At 40.7% G+C, this 19945-nt stretch overlaps 1 protein-coding gene across 5 annotated transcripts in view; it reads right to left on the minus strand.

Moving 5' to 3' along the window:
• The window catches only part of LOC133469975 (uncharacterized), a 48692-nt gene extending 29276 nt beyond the window's left edge, over nt 1–19416 (minus strand). For 2 of the 5 annotated variants that reach the window (XM_061758013.1, XM_061757925.1), the window contains exon 1: nt 19054–19415. The gene's annotated coding sequence lies outside the window, so the exon portion shown is untranslated. Of the gene's footprint in view, nt 1–19053 lie in introns of all 5 variants that reach the window. The other 3 variants (XM_061758100.1, XM_061757835.1, XM_061757754.1) reach the window with 3 other exon arrangements.
• Nucleotides 19417–19945: the final 529 nt, after the last annotated feature.

The following is a 19945-nucleotide window of genomic DNA, read 5'->3' on the forward strand; positions in this document are numbered from 1 at the left end:
ATTTTTTTTTACTTTTTTAGTTTTTTCTTTAACTGGCGCAAACATGGAAGCCCATAATAATGTGAATTGTCCGCAGAGTTTCCACCATGTATTTATTTAATTTTATTTTTATTTTTTTCATTGGCAGAAACAGGCTTACATCACATAGAGCTCGTACAGAGAAGAAAATAAAACAGCGGACACAAACAAAATTCAGATAATCAGGACTGAACTGACAACATGGGCCGCATGAGTGAAACAAACCGACATTACAAAAAAAAAGTTAGCTAATGATAACAACTGAAAAATGACAGACAAAATTATCTTAAATAAGACCATGTATGTCGAATATCTTCCTTTTAAAATCTGTTGCATCAACCTTTTTTTAAGCCCCGTTGATCTCAATCAAGCAATCAGTCAGTCAATCAAGATCTCGACCAGTTGACTTAAGCTCTCTCTTACGTCTTTTTCATATCATATCAACATATCAGGCCTATGATGACAAAGTAGGGAGTAGAAAGTATAGCTTTACAACTTTCAAAATGTAGGGAGTAAAAGTAAAAATACACTACTCATGCAAAGCATACAACCCCAATTCCAATGAAGTTGGGATGTTGTGTTAAACATAACTAAAAACAGAATACAATGATTTGCAAATCATCTTCAACCTATACTTAATCGAATACACTACAAAGACAAGATATTCAATGTTGAAACTGATTAACTTTATTGTTTTCAGCAAATAATCATTAACTTAGAATCTTATGGCTGCAACACATTCCAAAAAAGCTGGGAAAGGGTCACGTTTACCCCAGTGTTACATCACCTTTTCTTTTAACAACATTCGATAAATGTTTGGGAACTGAGGACACCAATTGCTGAAGCTTTGTAGGTGGAATTCTTTCCCATTCTTGCTCGATGTACAGCTTCAGCTGTTCAACAGTCCGGGGTCTCCGTTGTCGTATTTTACAGTTCATAATGCGCCACACATTTTCAATGGGAGACAGGTGTGGACTGCAGGCAGGCCAGTCCAATACCCGTACTCTTTTACTACGAAGCCACGCTGTTGTAACACGTGCAGAATGTGGTTTGGCATTGTCTTGCTGAAATAAGCAGGGACGTCCATGAAAAAGACGTTGCTTGGATGGCAGCATATGTTTCTCCAAAACCTGTATGTACCTTTCAGCATTAATGGTGCCTTCACAGATGTGTAAGTTACCCATGCCATTGGCACTAACACAGCCCCATACCATCACAGATGCTGGCTTTTGAACTCCGTCCATAACAGTCCGGATGGTTCTTTTCCTCTTTGGCCCAGTGGACATGATGTCCACAATTTCCAAAAATAATTTGAAATGTGGAGTCGTCGGACCACAGAACACTTTTCTACTTTTCATCAGTCCATCTTAGATGTGCTTGGGCCCAAAGAAGCCGGCGGCGTTTCTGGGTGGTGTTGCTTTTGCTTTGCATAGTAGAGTTTCAAGTTGCACTTACGGATGTAGCGCCAAACTGTATTTACTGACATTGGTTTTCTGAAGCGTTCCTGAGCCCATGTGGTGATATCCTTTACACATTGATGTCAGTTTTTGATGCAGTGCCACCTGAGGGATCGAAGGTCACGGGCATTCAATGTTGGTTTTCAGCCTTGCTGCTTACATGCAGTGATTTCTCCAGATTCTCTGAACCTCTTGATGATATTATGGACCGTAGATGATGAAATCCCTAAATTCCTTGCAATTGTACGTTGAGGAACATTGTCCTTAAAATGTTCGACTATTTTCTCACGTACTTGTTCACAAAGAGGTGAACCTCCCCCTATCTTTCCTTAGACTGACTGAGCAATTCAGGGAAGCTCCTTTTATACCCAATCATGGCACCCACTGGTTCCCAATTCACCTGTTCACCTGTGGGATGTTCCAAACGGGTGTTTGATGAGAATTCCTCAACTTTCGCAGTCTTTTTTGCCACCTGTCCCAGCTTTTTTGGAACGTGTTGCAGCCTTAAAATTCTAAGTTAATGATTATCTGCTAAAAACAATAAAGTTGATCAGTTTGAACATTAAATATCTTGTCTTTTTAGTGTATTCAATTAAACATGTTGGTTGAACATGATTTGCAAATCATTGTATTCTGTTTTTATTTGTTTAACACAATGTCCCAACTTCATTGGAATTGGGGTTGTACATTAAAATTCTACTTAAATGCCGTAACGATGTATCTGCACTTAATTACTTCCCACCACTGTCTATAGGACGTAATAAAAATGCACCAATTCATCTAATTGTAGCGATTGTTCAGCCATCCAACTAAAAAGAAAATGATGCAGACTTTTCTCGTTTCATCAACAGTTCAGCTTTGGTGAAGGTCTACACTGAACGGCGGTGTCAGGAAGGGCGTTGACTTGCAGGCGTTCCGCTGATCCGTCAACGTGCAGCTTTCTCGATTGTACGTGTCCGTTTGCTGTGATCTTGCTCCCTCAGCTCGGTCGTGTCACCAATATGGGATTCAGCTTCAGAGAGACGCTCGCACGCAGAACATATTCACGCCTCAGCACTCGTCATTGGGATCTCCACGGAAGCAGACAGATTTTTTTCAGCGCTACTAATAATTTTAGTGATGATCGTTGGTTGTGAGGATGGTGTCATCATAATCAGAATAGATCTGGTCCTTCATTCAATATGGCAAAGTACACTAAATAGACAAAAGTAGTGGTTCACGTGCATGCAAAATATAGACTTGGTGGCCTTTTTTTCAAATTATTATTACAGTATAATAGGGCCAGGACTTTGGACTGAACCGTCCAGAATGTTTACAAGATATGAAAAAAATTATGATCCAGGGCAAACTTGAGCATCCAATCCAACTGCATTGATTCGTTAATTAAGTGGTGTCTCAATAGTTGTCCTTATTGTGTATTTTAAACAATTTAACACATAGGACTCGCTCAATATACTGACTATTGAAATATGAATGTATTTTATGCCCCAAATTAGGTTTACAATGTTCTTGTTCTTATTCTGATGTCCATTTTTAGTCTCTTTTATTAATTTTTTAAATCTTACATTATTCATCTTTTCTATTAAGCGAAGCATGCAAGTAAGAATTTCATTGCATGTTTTTTGAACCATCTTTCTTTTTTACTGTGAACTTCACAACAAGCATCTTTAATGTTAAATACTGAAAGGAAATTGCATATTAAGCCAGACTAACTTTATGTAACTTCACTTTATAGTGAGTTTATTGCAGTTGCGCTGCGCTGTTCCCAGGTCTCGGTCGGCGAGTGATGTTTTCACACTTGTGTGAAAGATTGCTATTTCTGCACACAGCCACATAGCTCAATTATTCATTGTGAAGGCTGGCGCACTCACGTTACCTCTTTAAGGGAGAGAGCAGGGTGTGTCTTGCATGTGTTCCATGTCTTTCCAATGTAACAGAACATCACAGAAGAAGAAGCGGCGATATTTCACAGCGTGCAGCGGGAGAGGAGGCAGGCAAGGGGAGACAAGGAGCTGTCATAAACATGCAGTCAAAGCGATATCAAGAGGGAGGTGAGGATCAAACAGCAGAGCTAGGAAATGGGAAGAGTCTTTCTCCCTTATCTTCTCTCTCAGCCAGCTGTGCATCCTCTACTGCTCGGTCTACTGTGACGGCGAAAAACACTTTCTCAAACACAAGCACAACTCAGCAAGAAGCCTTTAAAGAGGACCAGACCTGTATCATTCGCAACACAGCCTGACCGAGGGGTCAACTCTTCAGGGTGCACTTGAACTCCAAAAATTGACCACTCTGAGATACTAATGGATGGGTATGATTGATCAATTCACTCAGGATGCACCGATACTAATATCAATATCGGTGCCGATACTGTACTCATACTCGTACTACGACACCCGCTGACCTCCGTGAGCGAGCAGTGTGCAATTTGGCAGATAGCGAAAAAGTTCTTCAAAAAGAGTCGTGTGCTTGCTTCAGTCTGTTTGTTGACACTCCCACTTGAAGTTTACAGTAAAACTAACACAAACTAAAGAGACTTGCACATTGTATATTTAAGCAAACACATAGCTTCATTTGACCCCATATCTATCTGTGTGTGTGTGTAGGGTGGGTGGGTGGGGGGGGGCGTGGTCTTTGAAGGTTTGGTGTATTGGAATCACCAGCAGTTGATTATACTGATCGTGCCTATCAACACCTTTTTTTAAATAACTATACCACCGTCATAATCTGCTGTTTTTCCTCTCATCTCTGCACTTGGAGTCACCTCACCGTCTGAGCCTTAACGAGTTATATTACTGCAGCTTGGCAAATGTTTTCACTAATGACCAATACCGCAAATACAAATAATATTGTTTTCTCTTTTTTGAAATGTTTGCACACCTCTTGGGTTTGTGAGTACACCCCCACATAGTGGTAGCTCAGCAACGCTTTGAGTCCACAAGTAGCTGCTGCAAGCACAAAAATCCTGCTTGAGAATAAAACCTCAGTTTACGAATTTAATTCTGTGATCTGTTCACGAGCCAAAACATTTGCAAACCGAGGTAACGTTTCCCATCGAAATGAATGTTAATGCAGTTAATCCATTCCAACCCCAACCCCAAGCGAAGTTATGTTTACGTTGTTTTAATCGGTGCGTAGTTAAAAGTAGTTAAATACAGTGCGATATTGAAATAAGTGAAAATCACTTTATTACGAAGAAATATTATTCTACTTAGCTTTTCCAGCACTGGATGTGTTCGGAACCGTGCTGCATTGTGGGATATGGCGGCCATCTTGGGCTAGCAGTATCCACGGCGAACATAAACAAGTCTGAGTAGTCGCACAGTGAATGATGGCATGTTAAATTGCGAGAAAGAAAAGTGAACCAGGGCAGACTCGATGCAGTTAACAGTCACAGGCCGGGATGGGTTCCTTTTACTCGAGCCTGCTAGCTAACTGTCGCTAGCTAGCAGGTTCGCGTTCTGCGGAGGGACTTCTTTGCTGTCACCACTGCATCCACCAAGGCTTAAGATTTTTTTTCCCCACTTGTCTGTTTGTTTGTGTTAAGTGTTTCAAGCGTCTCTGTGTTGAGAAAAGAGCTATGCAAATGTATTCTGATTATTATTATCAATATTATTATTACAATAGTACAAATGGTAGATTTCTCCAAACGAAACAGCGCAGTTAGATCACAAACACCTTCCTAATAACACTATCACGAGCAGTTTTTGCTTTCTTTGGAGACATACTAAGGGCTAATTTAAATCAGAAAAAAAATACCTGCAACGTGTGACCCACAGCGACAATGATGTTTACGCTGCGTGAGAAAAAGCACAACCGACTCTTCCACGGCCTCGCCAAAACTGGTCATTTTTCTTTGGAAATTCCATTTTTAAACCAAATTGTTCGTCGACCGGGTCGTTCGTAAACCGAGGTTCCACTGTATGCTGTAGTGGCCTGGGAGGTTAGGAACAAACGCTTAACACACATAAAATAAAAGCACATGGTGTACACATGAACAGACATCGTCTTACCAACATGAATTCTGTAGACAGCGTCCTACAAACTCTTACATACAGCACCCATTAGTCTATTTTATTAATTTTTTCTACTGTTCATTATTCATCATAAAATTTCATTGCACGTTTTTCAACCTTTTTTTTTTACCGTGCACATTACAATAAAGGTATTGATTCTACTGTATACACACTTCCTAGGGATTGTTTTGATTTGTGCGCACCTTGCACTTTTATTGGCCCTCATTCCATCCATCTTTTACCCACACCAAGGGAAAAAAAAGTACACATACAGGACTGACACAGTGACACTTCTATCAGCTTATGCTGCTGCCCATATTTCCCGAAGGAAAAGTGCAGGGAGCCAATTGGAGCAGTTACATATGTCGGCACCTCTGTGCAACCATTTTCCACAGTGCTCTTCTCAACACCCTTGGGGTTTGTGACGCTCTCTCTTTCTTAAACACACACGCTCACTCAGTATGCCAATGCATTCATACATTCATCAACAACAAAAAAACACATTGGGAAACAAATCAAATCTTCATATGCATTTTTAGGTCATGTGCATTGTGAGTAAGGAAGTATATACTGATGCAGGTCACCCCCTGCACTTGCAACTTGCACTTGCAAGCTTGTGTTTAAGTCTGTGCATCAATATGAAACAAAGCCGTGCACATCTCAGGGCAGCATGAACCTCAAGCACTGTGCAAAAGCTCTTACACAACAAAGCGGAAGTGAGACACACCCCTAAACTGTCACGCTACCATATTCGCCCGCAGCCTCTGCTATCCAAATGACTGTGTCTAATAGTCACTATTCCATTTCCATGTGAAAGGGGGAGTCTTATCGTGGCTGCGCAGACACGAGGAAGCGGCCCTGCTCCGCCCTGTCTCAGTCGGGCAGGCCATCGATTTGATCCAACCTTAAAAGGCCGGTCAGCCTCAACAATGGCATCTTACGGAAAAACCATTACCTTTTGGTTGAATTCTGAAATGTTAACCTACATACAGGTTTGCGGTGATGCTCGGGCTCTCTGCGACTGCAATACTCATGCGGCTACACAGAAATGGGAGAAAGAGCTCTGCAGGTTTCAGCTCAATCAAGTATACGGCCTACTCGCTCCATGCTGCCTTTCTTTGCGTATCATGTCCAAGGCCACCTGTATTAGGCATAGACAAGCTAACAAAAATGATCACCGATGCTATGGTAATTATAAGCCTTGAAATAAAACGAACAGCGCAGACCTGCATGCTATATACTAATCTTCTGGTATAATGCGTATTAATGAAGAGACGGGAAACAATTGTAATCATGTCTGCATGTATCGCTCTTCAACAAGACACAAAGATTGTAAGACACCGTCGACATAAAATGAGGCGTTATTAGGAATCCCACCCGTGCTCTTGGCACTAACACGCCCCGCTGCAACACGATTGGCTCCTGCATAGCGGGTAGGGCAAGCTACGCGACCATTCCAAATACAGTATGTATCACATTTGTACTAAATATAAAGAATCAAGTGTGTTATGGCTAGGGTTGGGGTAAGGATGGGTTAGGATGGATTAGGGTTGTTTAGGAATAGGGTGGGTTAGGATTAGTGGGATTCAGAATAACGCCACCACACTAAAATCACTTGTTTTCCCGCCTGGAAGCAGTAGGGTGTGTTCTAATGGGATGCAGCAGCCAATCATATAGCAGCAGTGCGTGTGCTGCAGCCAATGATATTGGAGCAGGGCGTGTCCTGCCTAGAATACGAGTGTGATTCTTAATAATGCACTGATAAGAGAGAGGGCAGGGTGGGTACCACGACGGCATTCCAGAAGGGACAAAATTAAGGTCTCCACAACGTGTCGCATTACCTAATGCACTTATACTGTATATAGAAAAACTAATGGATGTTATGCTAAAACATATTTATAAAATAACAGATTGCTTAAAAAAAAAAAAGTCTGGCAGGTCTATTAAACAAGTTAACCTGTTCAATAATAGGGCACATAAATACAGGATTACAGACAAAAAGACATTTTCGTGTTTTGGTTCTAAATACATTAATTATGTTTGAAAATAAGTGTGCAAAGACTGAGATCAGTGTGGTACTGAATTGTTGAGCTATAGCACTGAACTTTTTTCACACAGTTTATCAAAGTATCACAGCATGTGCAGATCATTGGGGTGTGGCTAAAACGGAGCCCAGGTATGCACTTTATTTTATAACAGCATCATTTTATAAAATAGCATAAGAGTTGACATTCTCTTCTACGTGAATTCAGTTAAAGATAGGCAAAATTACTGTAACTGTTTCTTCTGTAAATATGCAACACATCAACGTTAAAAATAACAATACAGTATTTCCTGATTTAATTTGAATACAACATATTGTAGGCTCAATATAATGTTGCCATTGAGAAATATTTTACAGGCACTGCACAGTGCACACACACTTGCTGCTATCGATGAAGGAACTCACAGTCTTATCACTAGGTTTGTGTGTGTGTGTGTGTGTGCGTGTGTGCACGCGTGTGCGTGCATGTAAATTAGTGTGAAAGCGTCTGGTCTAAGCGTATTAATACTGCATAGTGCAGGAACCTACTAATTAGTTTAGCGCAGGGTTCCGTAATTGGGTTAGCGGAGATTTCATGACAGCTAGCATGTCGACAGAGCCCATCTTGCTATTGATCCAATGACTTAATGCAGCAACAAACGCAGCTGGCGCTTTCGCTGAACAAGTGTGTGTACAACACAACACAACCAATCCACTTGGGACCTCGGCTCTTTCGTGTAATGCATAAATTGGAAAACATCGAAAACAGATAAAAATAGCATGAAGACACTTGTGTGTTGAATGTTTTGTAATTGTTTTGGCACTTGTAATTATGCATTCAATTGTCAAACGATGCATGTGCCACACAAAAGGAAGGGTGACCTATGTACGAAGCGTAGGTGGGATTTTAGCATGTTAAATGGCATTTTGTTGTGTTTGCGTCTGGGGTAACATTATCTGACAGGTGTGAGGTGCAATCTGCAAGGCGCCATGGGAGTAAAATACTAAATGAAGAGAGAAGTTTTGAGGCGCCACGAAATCTCCACCCCAGTTGTGTCACTTTGCTTTCCGACTTAACACAATCTGCTTCCTCCTAAAATAGCTCGGTGCTCCTCTGAAGCAGGCTTTTGGTTCTCCACTATGATTGACAGTTATGGTAGCGTGCAGGGAGGGAAAAAAAAAAAAAGGCCATAATTTCTACACTGTGACGTGACGACCGACTCACTACAGGATCTGGAGATTCATTTTGTGCGATGTTGCTGCTGTGCTGCGTGCTAAAAGATAGGAGAACAAATAGATCAGACTGCTGGGGTTCGAAGATTACACGTGATGCGTACGACGCTTAACCTGACTTGTCAGATGGTTTGTTTCACAAATCCATAAGAGAAAGACCTACTCAAAACTATCTAAAAAATAGATAGAAATAACAACAAAAAACTTCAGGCTGCAGCTAAATATTTTTTGAATGCAGTAGTCAATCGATTATCCCATCGATTATTCGATTATTAATTAGATGCAATTTTATTTTTGTACTAATAAAGGTTATCTTATCTTACAAATATTATCATCTCCTTTAGCCACGTTAGCTAGCCAGCACTAGCTCGTAGGTAGGTGGGGTGGCACTGTCTGCAGTTTTTGCTTGCATCATCACAACATTCTCTTTCGGCTGTCTTGTTTCGGTGGCAAACGACTTTCAGCCGAAAACTGGCAAATGCACTTTCGGGCCATTTTCGGCCGAAGAAAAAAAAGTTGTGACCGAATTTTCGGTGCATCCCTAATATTGATGATAGCTCGAGAAAAGTCACTGTGGTTCTTAACTTTGCTTTTCATGATAAACTCTTGTTCAGTTCTGATAAAACTGCTATTACGGAAACATTTGCATTCATCTCTTCAAGAGCGACTATTAGTGTCTGCTTATTTTGTGACCAGACACAACTGTACCACTTTGAAGCATGGCAAGATGGACTTGTGAGATGATTTACCTGTGTTCTCACAAATTCAGCTATTACAGTGCTTAACACATGACTTCATATGACTTTGACCTTTATTTTCGGTTGGTTTGAAAACTGAACCAGTGCAATGAGAGAACATATAGAATTTGAAGCAAGTCCTTAAGGGAAATAGATATGAAATGGTGCAAACCCTCTTCAAGCGGATGTTTTGATACGCTGTCAACTAGTCCTGAAAGACGAAGGGAGCCTCTGGGGTGGAGTTCAGTTGATGTGATCCCACTTTCAGCAAGCCACTCTTATTAAGCAGCACATCTAAAAGCCGGCAGATTCTCTTACTAAACCAATCGATACGGAACCTTCCTCTCTGGGGGAGACCTCGACTCCACCCTTCCGCGGTCTTCCTGCAACTTTCGGCACCCCTGCACTCTCGCTCGCACACGGTCGGGACGGAGAAGAGGTGGATGCATTTCCTCATCCTGGGACTGAACTGATAGCACACGCAGCTGCAAACAGTCCTCTGCGGGAGAACAAACCGCCTGTTAATGAATAAATGAACACGGCAGTCAGCACGAACGCTCGGCTGTCCTCCTCTGCATCCCGTTCAACTCTGTGACTGTCAGAGCAATCGATAATCACCACTCTCCTGCGAAGGTGGGCTTCCCCGCCTGCTGCTGAAGACATACTGTATACTGCAGACTTATATGCTCCACATTAATGTCAACAGCAGAACTGGTACGAAACTAGGGCAAAACATGCAAATGAATTCAGATGGCATCGCCGGGCAACTTATGTTGCTGTACGGCGGTGCCTTGAGATATGAGCTGTTGTTGTTTTTTGCTGTGACTTGTGAGCGCTGACTTGAGATACGAGCACTACGCGGTGGCAGTGAACTCAGCTCACTTAACAATAAGCAGCACTTGGGCAAATAGTGATGGATTCTTGAAAAATAAGAAGCTTCAAGATGTTTATTGCGCTGCTTTAACCCTTTAAGCCACAGGTGTCAAACTCAAGGCCCGGGGGCCAGATCTGGCCCGCCACATGATTTTATGTGGCGCGCAAAGGCAAAATCATGTGTGTCAACTTTCATGATTCTTGTTAAAATCTGTACCAAAATTTCAAATCGTCATATATCATAAATGATAATGTTGAGATATTGTAAGCATGTTTGTGTTACCAAACATTAATAATTGGTGAAAAACCCATTACCCTTGATTTCTGATTCCAAAACTAGTTCATACATTTCGTGTGTAAATATGATGAGGCGATTAAAGATTGTTATGGTTTCACAGTCATAACGGCCCTCTGGGGGAAACCGTAACTACAAAGTGGCCCGAGACAAAAATGAGTTTGACACCACTGCTTTAAGCCATGGATTGAGCACAAATGGTGCAGCAACACATGTACAGAGACAATATAACAGTGCTCATAGTCATATATTCTTTATCCTCTGTGAAGAATGACTAATGGTGCTGTACTGACGAGCTGGAAGGAGGTAAATTTAGGGTATATATAGTAACTATTTTTTGTTTAAAAAAAAGAGGAGAATATGACAGAATGCTGATTAAGCTCATCAGCTCTTCTAAAATCTTGCTGTATTTTTCAGTAATATTTTTGTAACAATTACTGAATGCCCGATTCATTTCCCCCACTGGGCTACTCGGCAGCACACCGAAAATGACGTAGCGGAAAAGACGGCATGGAGATGACGCATTTTACCTAGCAACAGGCACAGAGCAGCCCCTTGTCTTTTGCAAAAAAACTCACTAAACATAGTTTGCCTTTCTGTAGCAGAAAATAATAACACAGTCATTATTGTGTAAACAAAAATTGATATGAATGGACAAAGTCTTTCAGAGGACCTCTTGGCTGCCCAACAAGGTGCCTTACGTAAAATACACAACGTTCAGCAACGTCCAAGCAATGCATGCACAAAATGTAGCAATAATAGAGAATTTACAACAATTACCTCTTCTGAAAAATCTTCTTTTTTCCCAACTGGCTGTCCTTTGAAACAGAATAAAAATGTTGTAGAACATGAAAATGTCACATACAAGGGGCCTCCTATGCAATATCGAAGTGATGGTTTCTGTTGTTGTAATACCAAATTCCAGCCTACGGTGTGACCGAGTTTACGGATTATAGCTCAAAAAACGTCCATCTGTCTTTCTTATACTGCCCCCCTGGTGGTCAAGGCGGGCACACCAGAAAGATTGGCACAAAGGCCATTCAGTTGATGCAGTTTGACAAAAAAAAACGTTTAATTGTACTCCATTGACTTTACTCACCAGAAGTGACACACCAAACAAATAAAAACAACCAAAAACAAAGATGTATTTAAGCTTCTATGCTGAACAGCAGCCGGAAGGCACTGTTGCCCTATATAAACAAGAATATTTAAATCCTTCCAAATTTATGTCCGTAAACTCACAAATGCCTTTGTGGTAAAGTCTGAGCGCAACCCCTCCCTGTGTGCGAAACATGAAATCTTATCACAAATTCGCTGGAATTGCTTTGTTGCTTTTATTTAGAGCAGAACTAACTCTTGTATTCCACAATGGAAGTGATCGATGCGACTCGTGCACACTCCTAAGACCAAATAAAAAGACCATGAGCACAGTACGAAGTTAAGAAGTTGGCTTTGTTGGAATTCTTTCTCTCGCAGCCACAAAAGTTACAAATTGGTTCAAATCTCCAAACACAAGAAAATGTTTGAAAAGCTACAAACCACTCTTGCAAGTGAAAAATAGGCCAACTCCTGCAGAGGCTACACAAACGCAAATGCACAAAGTAGAACAATAGCAATGAGTCCACTAATTAACTCATTTCAAGTAGGCTGAGGGCGTATCCTTCCTGCAATGTCTAACCATAACAAACACTGCATAACGGAACAATAAAACTTGCGACATGTACTACGGCAGTAATTTTAGTCACCGAAACAGCAAGACCACCCCTCTGAACACAGAGTGGAATGGTCCAGTCCAATTTGTTACCAGCTGTTCCCCAGTTGCTACTTACATGTGGCAGGAGCAGGGCCTCGCTCTAAGGCAAAACAGACAACTTGATATTCACAAGGTGACACAAAGCTAACACGTAACGGCAGAGCTTGTCACGTCAAAAAAATGAAATGTAGGCCATCTTTCAAACAGGGAGGCCAGGACAATGGATGTCAAAACCACTCACCGTTGGACAGGATGCGAGCGATAAGCCTTTTTTTTTTTTTAATGATGTCATATTATCTTTCCAAGAACAGCTGTCCCATCGTTGCACCCAGTGGCTCATCATGACAGCAGCTAATAACAACTGACACCTTCGCCGGGCTCACACGGTCGACTGATACGAACGCATTTGCCAAGAGGCCATGCTGCCATGTGTGACGGCGAAGGTGTTAAGCATTTATTTACAAATTGACCCACTTCAATTCATGAGTATCAGGATGTGGTGGTGGGGCGAGGATTTTATTGGATTTTTGATTTATTCAATCATGATTTGGCCAGCAAGGCCTTCTCTGCTGGCCAAAACGCTACCAGAAGCACTGACCTACATTTCAATAGCCTAATAGCACAGTCACGGTACTGACGACAAAACACAACACGCAAGAAGTGCCAAGATGCCACAATTAAAATTTTGCGGATTCCCGTTACCTGGATAACTGATAATCGACACAGACGTAGAGAAAAAAAATAAAATTTTTAGCAAGCACATTGGTATTTTTTATTTTTTTATTGATATTTCGACAGTAAGTTAAAAATGACTGCAATGGATGCAACTATGTTATTGGTTAATTATTTACAACCTAAATTATAAGATTTGTTCCATAAAGTAGTATTAATTTATTCCCAACATTCTCTTTCCTTTATTCCATAGCATTTCGCTTTGCTGCATTGCTTCCAGTACGTGTATGTCTTGTATTTTTTGAATATCTGATTTCAGCCTTTTTGTGCTGCCGTGTCAATCTGATCTGCCGAGGGCCTCTCCCTTTTTAAAAAAAAAAATTTAATAAAATAAATTCCTGCCAATAGAATTAGATCTTTCAGCATGTGACAAAATCTGAGATTGTCAAACCTGCAGTGAATGTTTAGCGACTAAAGTTAATATCTATTCTCCTTGTTTCTTCACTTGGCCTCTGCGTTGCCTCCTTGGCCTCTGCACAGCATTAATAATTGAGAGCTTTTCATGCAGACATGATTCTGTTGGTCTCTATATCTATAGCATTAAAAGTTTGCCGACGAGCGCGACTAAGGCGCTGCACTTAAAAGTCCTGGCTCGGACACGGCTGTCTGACTGACGTATAGCACGATGATATGGATAAATGTGCACATGCAGCAGTTTATTTTCACCATTGCACACACAGAAAGTAGCCTGCTAGTGAACAGTTGGAGGAAACAAATACAGTTTTTCGTTAGTTTTTGTTAAAAGGTCGGCCTGTAGGCAGAGCTCTTTACTGTATATGTGATCATTATCGCAGTGCTAAAACAACAAATCTAATAGTAGCCTAAAAAGCGTAATAATTTAACTTACATTATTTCCTACTAAGTACCATAACACTGTACTGATATGTGAGTGGGGAAAAAAACAACAACACTTTTTTTCAATAAAAATGCAAAAACATATAATTGTTTGTGTGATATTAGTTTAAGCAGACTCTGTTGGTTTATTCTTGTGATTTAGATGAAGATCAGGCTACATTTTATGACTAATTCATGCAGAAATTTAGGAAATTCCAAAGGGTTCACATATATTTTCTTCCAACAGTATAACAAGTTTTTTTTTTAATTATTATTATTATTTGCCTTCTTTATTACCCCATAAAACGAATTACCCCATTCATGTAGCTATATGTGCAACATACTGTTTGACGACAGGAAAATATGATAAGTGACAACATAACGCTGCTGAAGGTCTTAATGATTATTTATTAGATCAAAGTATCCCATGCCATTATTGCTGATGTAGGGCATTCTCTGGTAGCGGAATAGACTTAGAGGTCATTTTTTCACAAACTGCCTAAAGTAATGGTTTCATTAAAAAAAATAAAAACAGTACAACATAAATCAACAATAAATGTGACAGCTACATAAGGCATACATTCCAAGAACCACTGTTAACATACAGAGAAACAACAATGACATTTAACGTAACACTAAGGACATTAATTATTGCCCCGCCCCCCAAAAAAAATAAAAATAAAAAAATAAAATCCACATTGCATTGTAGGGATCACACAGCTTGATGTCACATATGCTTGTTTTCGCCAGCGTTAGCAGCTAGCTACACGGTGGGCTGGCCGTGCGAAGTCTGTGCTTACGGTACATTACAGCCCGGTTTAGTCAGTGTAGTGTTCTCAAGAATCAGTCTTGTACTGTACTGTATTTCTTTTTTTATTCACTTTATTTACCAATGGATCAGCACACAGCTAGCATCTATTTGACATGAAACTACATTGGTCTTTGTGTCCTTTTCTTCACTTTTTTTTTTATGTGATATTTTTACATAGTGCCCCCTAGTGTTCTGACCGAGATACCACCGTTGGATAAAATTGTACCTTCATAACAAGATGATAAACTTGTGTTCCTCTTTTATTTTTAATTAGTGCCTTGTGTTTTTGATACTCACAAGAAATGCCAAGTTTAAACTGAAATCTATTTATAGTTTTGTTTGAAATCACCTCATTAGAAATGTTCGGAGGCAAGAAAATGCAGCTTCCTGCTATATGCACAATGCGAATTTAAGAAACAATACTGTTGATTATCTAAAAGAGGAAACCAATTGGTGGTTCATTATTAAGTGATTTATTTTTTTCATTTTCCCTTGTGTATTCATAATTGCTCTTTAACCAAGCAGAAATATAGTTTATCCTTATACTTGATTATTCCAATACAATTGTCAGTAGAATACTCGATTATTAGTTGCATCAGTACCGGATGCAAAATTGTATTTGTGACAGGTTTGTTTAATGTCACCTCAGAAATAAAGTCAGAAAAAGTAAGTCATAGCATAGCATTATCATAGAGTAACTGAAAACCTATTATCAATCAGTTTCGAAGGGGCGATATGCTTTGAAGGTGCAAAATTTTTTATCAGTCCCCTGGTGTTCTTATAAAGGTTCAGATTTTAAAAGATTCAATATATACATGCAGTGTAAAATATATACATATCAATTATATACAAACATGACCTCTATTAAAACATATTTTTATTTGGTTGGTAAAATGACTCGAAAGGACTCGAAATTCAAAGTGTAGGACTTGAGGGCAAAGAGACTTACTTGAGACTTGCTAAGCAATGACTTGGTCCCACATCTGCCTAATGGTACTTTGTATGTTATTCTAATTACTTATACTAAGTGCTAAGTATACTAAGAGCACTAAGTAAGTATACTAAGTAAGTACTGAATTTACCCCCCCCCCCCCCTCCCCCCCCCACACACACACAGTACTGTACTGTATATGCTAAAGAGGTCAAAGCGTACGTTATGCTTAATAGAATGACAGTGAATGTTCATTTTTTAATGTAGCTATGTGAGGATATGGAATTGTTGCTGAATGCATACATGGGCGAGAGACTACAGTTATGCAGTGTGCAAAGAGACCCTCACAGTCACCGCTGTACTGTATCTATTCGATGAAGACGGCAAGGCATCATGGGAGGGAAAACAGCACTCCGGTGCTTGTCGCCTCCGGTGCAACAGCGGCAGGGATTGTACTCTGCCCTGTAGGGAGGATCTGACTGTTCCCTAACCCTCGACAGAAGGCTGACTCTGCCCTTGCCCGCTTGATGTCTACCATGCGGGGAGAATATTGAGGACGGGAATTGTTGACATTTTGTAGAACAAGCAGGAACAGGAGGCGCTACTGTGCAAAAGTGTGGGTGTGCTGCAAGCTGTGAACATTATTGCGCGGGATTCCGAGCAGGGGTTGGGGGTTTATAGCTAATATGAAAAGGTGTAATTCCTGACATGGGTCATCGGAGAAGTGGCCCCAGGGGCGACCCTCGTGCTTCGGTCAACACAAAGAATGTAATGAGGTGAAATTGGCACGCATGAGATTTTTTTGAGGCTGGGGCAGAGTCCTCTGTTCTGTACTGTTCACATCTATATTCTGAATAATCATTTTTTCTCTCCTTCAGTAATTCCAGTTGCACAGTACACTGCATACTCTGTATGGTGAATCCGAATGAATGACATTTTGTGATGTATTGTCAATAAGAAAAGTGGCACTCTACAATTTGGCATTTCATAAAAAAAACTTGTAGTAATAACGTAATTAAATAGAATGCGAACAAATTTAACAGTTTGTGTATCATGATTTTGTACTTTATTGTCTCTTGATATTGTGCTCTTTCTGGTGTGCACGTCTTGGCCACTGGGGGGGGGGGGGGCAGTATAATACAGACATTCATAAATGAAAGAATTTCACAACTGCAGGAAGTGACTCGTAAGATGCAGTAATATTAGTCATTTTTCAGAGAGGATAAAGAATATATGTACCTGGAAGTATTGTTTTATTGTCTGTCTTCATGTGTTGCTGCACTGTTGGTGTTCAAATATCTATTGTGTAAAGGGTTATGACTATCATCCATCCATCCATTTTCTGAGCCGCTTCTCCTCACCAGGGTCGCGGGCGTGCTGGAGCCTATCCCAGCTGTCATCGGGCAGGAGGCGGGGTACACCCTGAACTGGTTGCCAGCCAATCGCAGGGCACATAGGAACAAACAACCATTCGCACTCACAGTCATGCCTACGGGCAATTTAGAGTCTCCAATTCATGCATGTTTTTGGGATGTGGGAGGAAACCGGAGTGCCCGGAGAAAACCCACGCAGGCACGGGGAGAACATGCAAACTCCACACAGGCGGGGCCGGGGATTGAACCCGGGTCCTCAGAACTGTGAGGCTGACGCTCTAACCAGTCGGCCACCGTGCCGCCGGGTTATGACTACCGCAATGTATATGCTAGTTTTGTTAACACATCCATGGTATTGTGCATTACGTGTTGGCGTAACACGAGTGGACTTTCATACATGCCACCATTTCATACTCGAAACTCAATTTTTGGTCGAGTGACAGTTAAGAAAATATATACTGTGTGAGTAAATTGAAGAACAAGCTTGGTCACAGTCACAGAACAAATTATACTGGTAAATCAAGGTACAATAGTAGTTATCATACTGTAGAGCTAGCATACTTTCACTGTATATTGCTAATGATCAAAGTTATAGCTTGTACATTCATATAGAAATAGACACTCATGTTGACATATAGATACAGCTCTGGGGGAAAAAAACTATTAAAATAAACGTGGCCCCAAAAAATATTGGACTTTTTTGTGTATGCCTTATGTAGCTGTCACATTTATTGTTGATTTTTCATTCTTTGCAATTAAATACTCAAATCAATGGTTCTCAAACTTTTTACACAAATTACCACCTAAGAAATACTTAGCGCTCCATCATGTCCAACATTAAAATATTATTTCATATTCATTATCATATCTATTTATTAATGCACATATATTCATATTCAAAATTTTTTTTTTTTTTAAAACAGGTTTTAAATTGAAATGCAAAAAGTTAAATACAATTGAATTGTACTTTGGCAGGGATTCTGTCAAGTACCGCTAGAGGGAGCCTATGTACCACATTTAGACAATCACTGCTATATATGATAATGTGATAATGTTGCTAAAAAAAAATCAACACCGCTAAATCGCAAAAAAAAAATCTGACAAACTGATACGTTTTCAGTGACCTTTGAATTTCTTTTCCTGAGCTGCGCATGTAGAAACCGTTCAGCACCACGCTGCATTTTCTGTATGCTATTTACAGTAATTACCGCCTATATGTACTTGTGGTTGGAATCAGTCTTCATTTTGTTGCCCTCTACTTGTGACACGCACAACGGCAATAACGTTTAATCTAATGGAAACTAAATTAATCTCTGGTGTCCATGTTGCAATTATTTTTCATCTTTACATGCACACCCATTATATTAAAAAAAAATAATAATCCCAAAAAAAAGTTTGGGTTTGGAAAGTCAGTGGTCATTCCATTTAAAGGTCATTTTGGTCCCTCTCTGACTTCCCCTCTTATTAAGCCACTGCAGCGTGGGTATGACTGGTGCTCTCCTCTTATCACCATGTAAGGCAACCCACGCCTTGTGGGCCATGAACGGATTAGCGATGAGTGTCTGTGATAGGAGCCAACCCCCCCCCCCCCCCCGACAAAGGCTTTATTAATTAGGCTCACGTTGACACTGCACGGGCCCTCGGAAATATGCAGCACACGCTGACTTTGATCAAAAGTTTTCTCGCCGAGCTCCATCACGATCTCGCGCTGCAATGCTCTCGCATGATGTAAAACCGCCGTGCGTGCAATGCACAAGAAAAGGGAGGGGTGGGGAAAAAGGAAAGTGGAAGGTTTAGAGGGTTGAGGGTGCAGCATTTTCAAATCGGTGGGGCAACTTTCACACATGGCTGACCAAGGAGCGATTGATTGATTGATTGCACGGAGGAGGGGGTGTGGGGGGGGGCACGTTTAAAAACAGTCCACACATCATTAGCGCGTACAAGCAGAGCACAGCTTGGAGGGTACTCACTCACTGGACCTGCCGGTGCTTCAAGGGAGCAGCATCCCTGTCTCTCGCGGCCAGCTTCTGGGATGACTTCTCCCGGGACGAGGCGCCTTGAGCATCGCTATCCTCCCTGGCCAGGTTGCAACCTCTTTTTAGCGACTCTGCCCGCTCATTGTAATTGGCGTCACCATGCAAGACGAGAGCTGCCACGTTAACATACAAACGTGAGATTTTAGTCCTTGGTTTTTTTTTTTTAATGTAATTTTTTTTGGGGGGGGGGTGGGTGGGGTGGGGGTGGGGGTGAGCCTCGCAATTGTGCGTCTCCGTGCGTGCAGCAGACAAGTGACAGCAGCTATTTGAAGGGATGCTGACGCGGAAGCTGAGGGGCTCGCCTCCTTCCTCCCTGCTCAGCCGCCATCAGCCTGGCAGCGCCTGGTGACGACGTGCAGCAAGCACCGCGCTTCGCTTCCGGTCACAGATTTCAAAATAAAACTGAGCGCTGGCCGGGAGCAGTGTTTTCTACAGCTGCATCACTGCCCATTGTTTCTGTTTCTTCATCTTCTCTGGCTTACTTCCACATTCCGGTCTTACGCAAGTTGGCCTGCCCAAAAAAAATTAAAAAATTAAAAAAATTTTAAAATTTAAAAATTTAAAAATTTAAAAAAATTAAAAAATAAAAAAATTTTAAAATTTAAAAATTTAAAAATTTAAAAATTTAAAAATTTAAAAATTTAAAAATTTAAAAATTTAAGTAAAAGAGTAAAAGTAAGTAAAAGTAAATTACAAGTGCCAAAACTCTCGGCCCGCCGCATAATTATTTTGTGGCCTGGTAAAGCAAATAAAATCTATTGATGTTTTTTTACTAAATGGATTAGACCTTTTAATCTAAGCAAGAACAAAAATCAGTACCGAGATA

Source organism: Phyllopteryx taeniolatus, chromosome 1 (assembly GCF_024500385.1).
Source record: "Phyllopteryx taeniolatus isolate TA_2022b chromosome 1, UOR_Ptae_1.2, whole genome shotgun sequence".
In the NCBI taxonomy this organism is placed as follows: domain Eukaryota; kingdom Metazoa; phylum Chordata; class Actinopteri; order Syngnathiformes; family Syngnathidae; genus Phyllopteryx; species Phyllopteryx taeniolatus.